Source organism: Ochotona curzoniae, unplaced genomic scaffold (assembly GCF_017591425.1).
Source record: "Ochotona curzoniae isolate NIBS_2020 unplaced genomic scaffold, NIBS_Ocur_1.0 contig_2754, whole genome shotgun sequence".
Classification (NCBI taxonomy): Eukaryota; Metazoa; Chordata; class Mammalia; order Lagomorpha; family Ochotonidae; genus Ochotona; species Ochotona curzoniae.
The window spans coordinates 27,670,419-27,680,362 of record NW_024465582.1 but is presented as its reverse complement, the minus strand read 5'-3'; the positions used below and the strand labels follow the sequence as shown (position 1 = coordinate 27,680,362).

Genomic DNA, 9,944 nt, shown 5'->3' with positions numbered 1-9,944 from the left:
ACACATATTTACCACATCATTCAACAACCACAATTAAAAATATTTAAACAGTGTCAACCTTGTTTTATTCACTTTTAGGCCCCAGAACTCCCTGTCATTCACACCGTTCATCTGCCATTTCTGCTATTGCCTTTTTGTGGCCATAAGAATCCTAGACAGAAAATCCACACGTTGTAAAGACGAGAAGGAGAAGTCTGGAGATTTGGAGACAACTAGGCACTGAGAAGATCAGAGGGACTCCTGCCCTCAGGAAGATTCTTGAGATTTAGTTAGTGATTTGAAATTGTCTTGGCATTGCTGAAAACTATCATAGCCAACAATTATGAACTTGTGAGAATGATGGTACTGCGTAGATCTACAGAAGAGAAAACCAAGGCTTAATGAGGTTAAAAAAAAAAATCACATAGTGAGATGAAGTAAGGCATTGACCATAGTGCCTAAGGTGACTTTTCTAGACTTCTTTCTTGCAGAGTGCTTCCTGTGCTTTTCTCTAATAGTTTGATGGTTTCTGGGTGCAGGTTTAGGTCCTTGGTCCATTTAGAGCTGATTTCTGTAAGGTGAAAGGTGATGGGTCTTGTTTCTTACTTCTGCAAGTGTTTAGTCAATTGTCCCAACGGCACTTGTTGAAGAGACCAGACTTGTTCCCTGGATTCCTTTCAGTTCTCTTGTCGAAGCTTAGTTGGTTTAGGTGTGTGGGCTCCCTCATGGGATTTCTCTTCTGTTCCACTGTTCTTCTCTGCTTTCGTACCAGCATCAGATGGTGTTGAGCACCACTGCTTTGCCACATACTTGAAATCTGGAATCGTGATTCCTCCAGCTTCGTTTTTAGTCTTCAAAATAGCTTTGACTATTCATGGTCTCTTGTGTTTCCAGATGAATTTTTCTATCACTTCTTCTGTTTATGAAAAGAATGTCGTTGTGGTTTTGATTGGGATTGCCTTGAATCTGTATATTACTTTCAATAATGTAAACATTCTGATGGTACTGATTTTACTGATAAAGCAACATGGTAAATTTCTCCACCTGTTAATGTCTTATATTTCCTTTTTTAGTCTTTTGTAATTTTCATTATACAGGTCTTCCACGTCTTTGGTTGGGTGTTTTCTACGGTATTTAAGGTTCCTCTCTGCAATTTTGCATGGGACTGTTCTTACTGGATTTTTCTCAGCTATGGAGTCGAAAAGAAGCTTCTGTACAGCAAAGGAAATGATTAACAAGGTGAAGAGGCAACCATAAGAATGGGAGAAAATCTTTGCACGGTTCACAACAGATAAGTGATTTACAAAGAGCTTCAGAAACTCAACAACAGCAAAACAAACAACACTGTTAGTAAACAGTCAAAGGGAATGAGCAGGCATTTTTCAAAGGAACAAATTCACATGGCTAATAGACTTATGAAAAAGTACTCAGGCTTCCTAGCTATTAGCGAAATGCAACTAAAAAGCACACTGAGGTGATATGTAACTCCAGTGAGAATGGCCTACATGCAAAAATCAACTAACACCAACTGCTGATGAGGATGTGGGGCAAAGCTTCCCTGCTGCACTGTTGATGGGAATGCAGACAAGTGCACTTAAATATTCAACTCATTTTTTATTATTGTGAAAAAAAGAGCTTAATTTATTTTTTAAAATTATTTATTATTTAAAGTCAGAACAATGCAGACAGAGGGAGAGAAAGAGAATTTTGTCACCCAATGGTTCACTCCACAAACTTCAGCAATGGCCAGGGCTGAGCCAGGGTGAAGCCTGGAACCTGGACTCTATATCTGGCCCTCCTTTATAGGTGCTAAGGGCCAATGCCTAATGGGGTCCCAAGTTTTAGCCGTGAGCTGGACCAGAAAAGGAGAAGGCAGGATTTAAACTGGTGTTCATATAGGATGCTGGCATCACAGTCATCAGCTTAACTCTCTGTACCACCTCATTGCCCCACGTTTAATTTATTATACCAGAATCTTAGGACACAAGTAAAAACAGCATGGATTAGAAGAAAATACAGAGAGAGGTATGAGATACTTCAGAAAGTTTATGGAAATTGAATTCAAAATTAAACTTCTTTGGGTGACAAATGATTTTAAATGAGTATACAGCTTTTTTCTCACAGCATCAATTTTCACAAACTTCTTGCAGACTCCTTTAAGGCAACCGTTTCAAATCTTTTTGCACCAAAATAAATTTATTTTTCAATAACATTTTTCACAAAATTTTTGAGGTGGCAATTTCCTCTTATGGAACTTTGCAAGTGTAGAAGGAACCCAGTGGCAATATAAAAATATTTCTAGTTTGAGTTTACTCTGAAAAGTAAAAGAAACCTACAAGAAACAAATCATGATAACAACACAGTGTCATCAACTTTTTCCAAGCAAGATTTTTTAGCATTATTTGAATTAAATGATGAGCTTTTACATTAAACCTTTTGATACTGTGCTCTAGCCACCTTCTTATGATGCTAATGACCATAATGGCTTCTCTGGTGAATCTAGCAAGGCGTAAGTCAAGCCTAATGCATTGGTTAATCAGCTCATCTATAAAGTTTAACTGGGATAGAAAGTATAAATTTTTTTTTTTCCTTTTCTCATCCCTTAGGTCCTTGTAAAAACACCAAACGTTCACATTCTGTAATTAATGGCTGAATTCCTGTTGACGCAGATTTTTTTTTTCTTTCTGTTGATGGTAAGCAAACACATTTACTTACAAGCAGGAATTGGCCACTGCACCAAAGAATTAGAAAAAGCAATGGGATACGGTACCAACACAAGCGCTGAGGCAGGGAAAAGTGGCAGCGTTGAGCAAAGAAGAGCAATGTTATATAGAAAATTGCTTGCTTCCTTTCATGATTTTGGCCTGTGTGTCTGGATGCAGCTGTGAAAGAGCGGGCATTCCCTCTTCTTAATCACTTTAAAGGCACTGATAAGGGATTGGAAACATTGACCATCACAGAGCTAGGTGGGAGAAATATACAACACACAGTGGGGAGAATGAGGGCAGCAATGCTGGAATGCAAGCTTACAGACGTCGAGTGGTTCAATTAAGATTTCTAGAGGACTATCAAGCAACTTTCATAACTAAATGATTTCCATATCTCAATTCAAAGATGCAAAAGTATGCATCCCAAAGGAACCATGGAAGTATTTCTTATTCCAGCAGAGGATGTAGAGGGCAGAAAATATGAGTGTGTAGCAAATGATTTAGCAATTCCACTGTAAGAAAATGCTAACAGGGACTCTCTACATAGAGAGTTTAAATATAAATTTTGTTAGAAAACTATCTCTTAAAGGCTATGCACTATCGTTCTCTCTTGGTGTCAAGGGTAGGCAGAAATCCATTATCCTTTAACACATAGCTCATGTAGTCATTTATCAATATAAATGCAACAATCTGAAAAAAGCAGTAAAAAGTATTAAAATATGTATTCTTGTACAGCTCCAGATAGATCTAGAATTAATGAAATTTGAAGAAATAAGTTCCAGCATCTATGTGTTTTAAGAAAATATACATCGAATCAGCCATCATTACTTAGCTCCCGGAACACGTTAATCCATAAATCTGTGACGCTTAAAAGCCTAAGTTGCTTTGCATGTGCCGAGATCCCATATGGGCGCTGATTGTGGCCACTTGGGGAGTGAACCATCGGATGGAAGATCTTCCTCTCTGTATATCTGACCTTTCAATAAAAAGAAATAAAATCTTTAAAAAAAAAAAAAAAAAGCCTAAGGCGCATGTAAGAATGACTTTTTCCAAAGAAGTATTTGATTTTTTAAAAGATTTATTTTATTATTTATTCAAAGTTAGATATACAGAGAGGAGGAGAGACAGAGAGGAAGGTTTTCCATCAGATGATTCACTCCCCAAGCAACTGCAACAGCCAGAGCTGAGCCAAGCCAAAGCCAGGAGCCAGGAGCTTCATCTGGGTCTCCCATACGGGTGTAGGAATCCAAGGCTTTGGACTGTCCTCGACTGCTTTCCCAGGCTACAAGAAGGGAGCGGGATGGGAAGCAGAACCCCCAGGATTAGAACCAGCGCCCATATGGGATCCTGGCACATTCAAGGCGAGGACTTTAGCTGCTAGGCCACTGCGCCGGGACCCAGAAGTATTTGATTTTTAGGCAACGTTCTATAGTCAATTCAGAATTTTGAGTCTAATTTTGCTATTTACTTTTAAGTGTATATTCCTCTAAGGAATTAAATAAACATTCAGAGAGAGTTTTGCCTGTTTTCTTTTGTCAAAAATACAAAATTAGAATCTGATCTCCCCCCAAGAATAAACTGGATTTTTCCTACTAATAAATACATAATAATAGATTTTAAATTTATGATTCTATCTCGAAGTAAATGTACAAAGGGGGAAGCTAGAAACAAACTGATAACAAGAATAAAGTAGGACTCTTCATTTACATAAAACTATGCTAGTTTAGAAAGATTTATTTAAAATGTTCTTATGAGAAATGAAAATTTCTTAGGCATTCTCTCACATGGATAGGGTCAGATATATTGAGGTGCAATTTATACTTAGTACTTGTCACCTTTCATTATCAATTGTGCAGTTTAACATCGTTACCAACCCTCAACAAAATAAAGATGTTGAGCAGTTTTGTTACTTCTTTTTTTTTTTTTTTTTTAGGTATAAGATACAAATATGAAACCAGGGATTTGCTATGCACATGTAATACGTAAAGGACATCTAATTTACACAACCAGGCCAGGCATTGTGTTTAGGAACTTGGAAGCACTCACATGGGACGGGTTCCCAGGAAGGCCCACGGAGGAAAGCAGGGAGGTGCTGCACCACAGTCGCGGGCATGGTCAGGCTCTACCCAGGCCCGGAGGCGGCGTTCACTGACACCACGCCACCATGCCAGGAGGTCACAGTGCTCGGTGCCCCGTTTCAAGCAGGATGCTTTCCAGAAGCAGCTTGCTGTCCCTCTCCACGTAGGCCTGGTGCAGCCACATGGACCAGTAGCTCAGGGAGAGGTCACGGTCAGCGCTGTGTGCCAGCTCCTGTGCCACGGTGCGCTTCAAGAGCAGGTCGGCCAGCCTGCGGGAGACTTCGTAGAAATGGGCTGTAGGCCATGTGTGAAACAGAGGAGGCCGCTGACTCTTCCCCATAATGGTAATTTGCTAGTTCACAAATTCCTTTGGTAGTTGAAGACGTTTCCATTTTCATGTGTACTTTGGTCAAGCCATCCAGGATAGCCTGTAGGTCCTCACAGAGACTCTCAAGTTCCTTGTTATATTCCACATGCACCTTGTTTTCATCCTCACTCCGTGCTGGGCTGCTGCTCTTCAGTTCTATCTTATCTTTATTCAGCAAGCCGAGTCTCAGGTTGGCGATGCTGCTGGCGGTTGCAAAGCCAGCGTCACTGGGGCTTTCCCATTTCAGGATCAGGCTGTGCCAGTCGTCTGCATTGTCTTTCAGCCTCCTTGCGCTGACCGATAAGACAGGCTTCCTGGGGGTTGTGATGTCAGGCGTCTTTGCTGCCATGCCCGCCCCGCAGGCCTCTGCCATGGCGTCACTTCCGCCCGCTCCCAGGCTCCGGCATGACGTCACTTCCGCCCGTTCTGCTCGCGGCTGCGCTTCCCGGCCCGGCCGCTCTAGCCCTCCGGGCGGAACGCGCTCCGGTTTTGTTACATTTTAAAGTTTTTGTTTTTCTTGGCAGCAAATTCCTTGCGCCTGTCCTGGGTCCTCTCAACCCCTGGAATCATTTCTGTTTCTTTTTATTTATTTGTTTTTGCTTTTCAGGGCATCATATATGTGGTCAGGAACAATGAGGTTTTTTTTTTTTCACATGTCACATAATGCTTTCGAGATCCATCCCTGTTGGATGAGCCAACAATTTGTTCCATGTTGTTGCTGAATAGTATCCTGAGATGGACACATCGCAGTTTGGCTGTTTGGGATGTCTGCAGTGCTTGACTTGGGATGTCACGCAGCTGCTGTCAGGGCTCACATACGAGTCTTTGGGTACACATGTATTCATGAAACAATGTTTTGCTTCCTGAGAACTGCCAGCCTGTCTTCTAACGTCTTCTGTCCCAAGCTGTCTTCTGTACCACTGGCATCTCTGCAGCGTAGGAGGGCTCCGATGGTTCAGCACTCTGACCAGCACTTAGGACCACTCCTTACCCTCTTTAATAAGATCATCTTTTTTGGTTTATTTTATTTCACTTCACTTGTTTGAGAGTGTGTTGGGAAAAGTGACAAGGAGAACTCCCATACACTGGCTCACCTCTCCAACTGCCTGCTAACTATTTATACTGGGTCAAGTCTGATGCCGAGAGCTGGGCGTGCAATCCAAGGCTTTGCTGTGAATGACAGGAACCCAAATATTAGAGCCTTGACTGCTGTATCCCAGGGTGTGCACGAGCAGGAAGCTGGAGGGTGCAGGGGCTTGTTAAGTAACAACTTCACCAGTAGGCTAAATGACTGTCCTGGCAGTCATTTTAGATGTTATCTATGCTGATTGGTGCCTAGTGATATTCATTTTAACTTGCATTTCTTAAGTGACTAATAATATTAACAAACTTTTCATTTGCCTATTTATTATTTTTATATCTCCTCTGACGAACATTTCTCCCATCTTTTGCTATTTTACTGTTGAGATATTTATCTTCTGACTGAATCCTAAGGGCTCATGACAAATTCTAGATACTGCCCTGTTTCAGACAGATGTTTTGCAATTATTTTCTCCAACTCGGTAGCTTTGCCTTCAAAAGTGTAGCATTTCTCTCTGTATCAAAAAATTACATACTGAGTTTCCCAGGGCATCAGAGTTTTTGAAGAGCTGCCTAGGGCTGCTGACATGGTTAAAACAGAAGTTCTGCTTTCTTCCCTCCTTCCCTCCTCTTCTCCCTGTATCAATTTTCCAATTCCTTTCCTTTCCTCATCTCTCTTCTTCCCTCTCCTCACCTCCCTTCCTCTCTCTACTCCCTCCCTCTCTTCACTCCTTTCTTCCTCCCCCCTCCCTTCCTTCCTTCCTTCCTTCCTTCCTTCCTTCCTTTCCTACCTTCCTTCCTTTCCTTCCTCACTTCTCCCTTCTATCTATTGATCTATCCATCCACTTACATATATTTAGTATCGGAGTCCTGAATAGGAATATGATTCAGTAAAAGTTTGAAATTATTACAGCATAAGTAGGTGTGCTAATTGATTCCTAGAATACCAGTAATAGGAATTTCCAAACATGTGTTAAGGTGCTGATAACACCTGCAAGCTGTATGAGCCAATGGGCTTGTTCTCAGATCTTAGTGGACTTCTAGCAATCATAATTTTGAGGGTGTTCATATATTATCCTAAATAGATGAAAATTATCCTCATGTCACATTAGAGATGTTGAAGTTTTTAATCCAGTTATTGACATTGGCATAGACATGTAGATTTTTTTTTATACTTTAGGTTATAATATAATACTACTTAATGTTTTTGCTCAAATTATTCCAGTTGGGGCCATTAAGAGTTTTTTGGTCAGCAGCTACATGTGTCATAAACATATTTTCTGCATTAAAAAATTCAAAGGTTGGAGAGCTACCAGTTTTTCTGTCTTTCTGCCATTCTGCCTTTCAAATAGAACAAATATATTTTTAAAAAAATTTTTAATGAAATTGTAATAATTTTCTCTTTGAAATTGTGGGTAATGTCTTTAGTTGACATTTGGCTATAACTTCTCAGCAACCATCCCTGTCTATCAGGAATTCTTGTAAAGTGAGGAAAAGTTAACCTTCAAGTTATTTTCAAATGCAACAGACTTTTTTTGCAATTGTTAAAAATAATATTTAAGTAACTACGACATTTGGTAAGTGCTAATTTCGATGTTGTAGTCTACATCTTCTTTTCCTGGTTCCTTTAAAAGTTCTCAGGCCCTAAGTAAAAGTGCAAGAGGAAAAGGATGCCACCCTTTTGTGGTGAGGATGCACGGCCCATGTCTGTAGAGACCCCAGCAACCGCCCCGCCCAGGTGTTGCCATGACGACAACACAGGTGCTTCTGGTGTCTCTGTCTGCTGCCCTCCTCCTCCCACAGAAATGCCCTGGCTCAGCTGAAGGAAGCAACAGCTGTCATCCTCAACAGAATCAGGAAGGAGAAAGGGGAATAAGACACAAGGAGAAGAGCCCTCGTGGTTACCACACAGCACACAGAAACAAACCGAGCCGGGGCGGGGGGTGGCGGGTGGGTATAAAAGGAGAAACGAGAAAAGACTGGTTGGGGCAATAGTTTCCTAGAAGTGTTAGCGAAGCATGATTGGGACGGTCAGAAGCATAGAGGCTGTTAGTCACCTCCCACTGGGTAGGCTACGAGCGGATTTCAAACAGGCAGAAATTTGATCAGATTTATACATAATAGGCACCTAAATTTAATAACACAAATGTATTACTTCATGAATTTCAGTAGCCTTGTGGAGTCTTGTGCTTCATGGTCTAAAAACAGTGAAAAACATGCAAAACTAGAGCTTTTTGAAGATGCAGATTTTTCTGTTCCAGCCCTAAAGATTAGAATTTGGCCTGAGAAAGTCAATGGTTTAAGGTATCCCAGTGATGTCAAGTCATTTGGCCTGCCAAATATTTATTCATTGTGCTGTGCCTCGGTCTCTGGTGGGATATTTTGTACAGGATGTGATTCACACATGGAGAATGAACGCGAAGGGATCCCATATGGGCGCCGGTTCTAATCCCGGAGGCCTTGCTTCCCATCCAGCTCCCTGCCTGTGGCCTGGGAGGGCAGTCAAGGAGGACCCCAAATCTTTGGGACCCTGCTAAGGATTGGCTCAGCTCCAGCCCATTGTGGCCGCTTGGGGAGTGATTCTTCAAACGGAAGATCTTCCTATCTGTCTCTTCTCCCTGCATATCTGCCTTTCCAACAAAAAGGTATATGCTTGCAATGAAGGAATCTCAACTGAACTTGAACTGTGGTTATGCAGCAAGGTGGAGGAATCCACTATGGGGGGAGGGGTATAGGAGGGGTGGGGAGAATCCCCAGTGCCTATAAAACTGTATCACATAATACAATGTTAATAACAATAAAAATAAATAAATCTTAAAAAAAAAAAAGGTGGGGCGGGACACCATAACCTAATGGCTAAAGTCCTTGCCTTCAATGCACCAGGATCCCATATGGACGCTTGTTCTAATCCCAGATGCTCCACTTCCCATCCAGCTCTCTGCCTGTGGCCTGGGAAAGCAGTTGAGGACAGGCCAAAGCCTTGGGACCCTGCCCCCACTTGGGAGACCTGGAAGAGCTCCTGGCTCCTGGCTCCTGGCTCCTGGCTTTGGACTAATGCAGCATGAGCAATTGCGCTCACTTAGGGAGTGAATCATCTGACGGAAGACCTTCCTCTCTGTCTCTCTCCTCTGATATATCTAACTTTGCAATAAAAATAAAATAAATCTTAAAAAATAAAAGAATAAAAGGATGAAGGGGAAAAAAAGACCTTGCATTCTAATCTAAGAACTCAGGTTCCATGGGAAAAACGGGGGTGTAATGTGTAGAACCACTTGCTCAAAAATAATTAAGACTTTCAGAACAGCGAAAGTCAGTTTTAAAACAAGTGCAGGGCTCTTTTGAGCTAAACACCTGGCTCAGCTGTACCAGGGGAATCTACGATCTCCCAGTCAATGACATTCTTTTGTCAATGAAGTCATCAGCTTCAAAAATTGAATTGCTTCAGGGACTCAGGTCAGACTTAATCACTTAGAAGACACAGTGCGAAATGTTGAGCATTATTTTTAGTCTAAGAATTTCCTCCACCAATTATAAGGGTCACCAAAATTCCCTTTTCATGTATGGAAAAGAAACTGTCGGTGGTGGAATAGGATATGTTTACATTGGAAAAACCAGTGTGAAGTCAAAAATGGATGTATGCACACACACGGAGCCACATACACATACATACATCCACACACACATTTTACCTGTGTAACTGATGAAAGTGAATCATTGGAAGAAATAATCCCA

At 41.4% G+C, this 9,944-nt stretch overlaps 1 pseudogene; it reads right to left on the bottom strand.

Moving 5' to 3' along the window:
* Positions 1–4,702: 4,702 nt before the first annotated feature.
* Positions 4,703–5,486, bottom strand: LOC121154669 (annotated as a pseudogene).
* Positions 5,487–9,944: the final 4,458 nt, after the last annotated feature.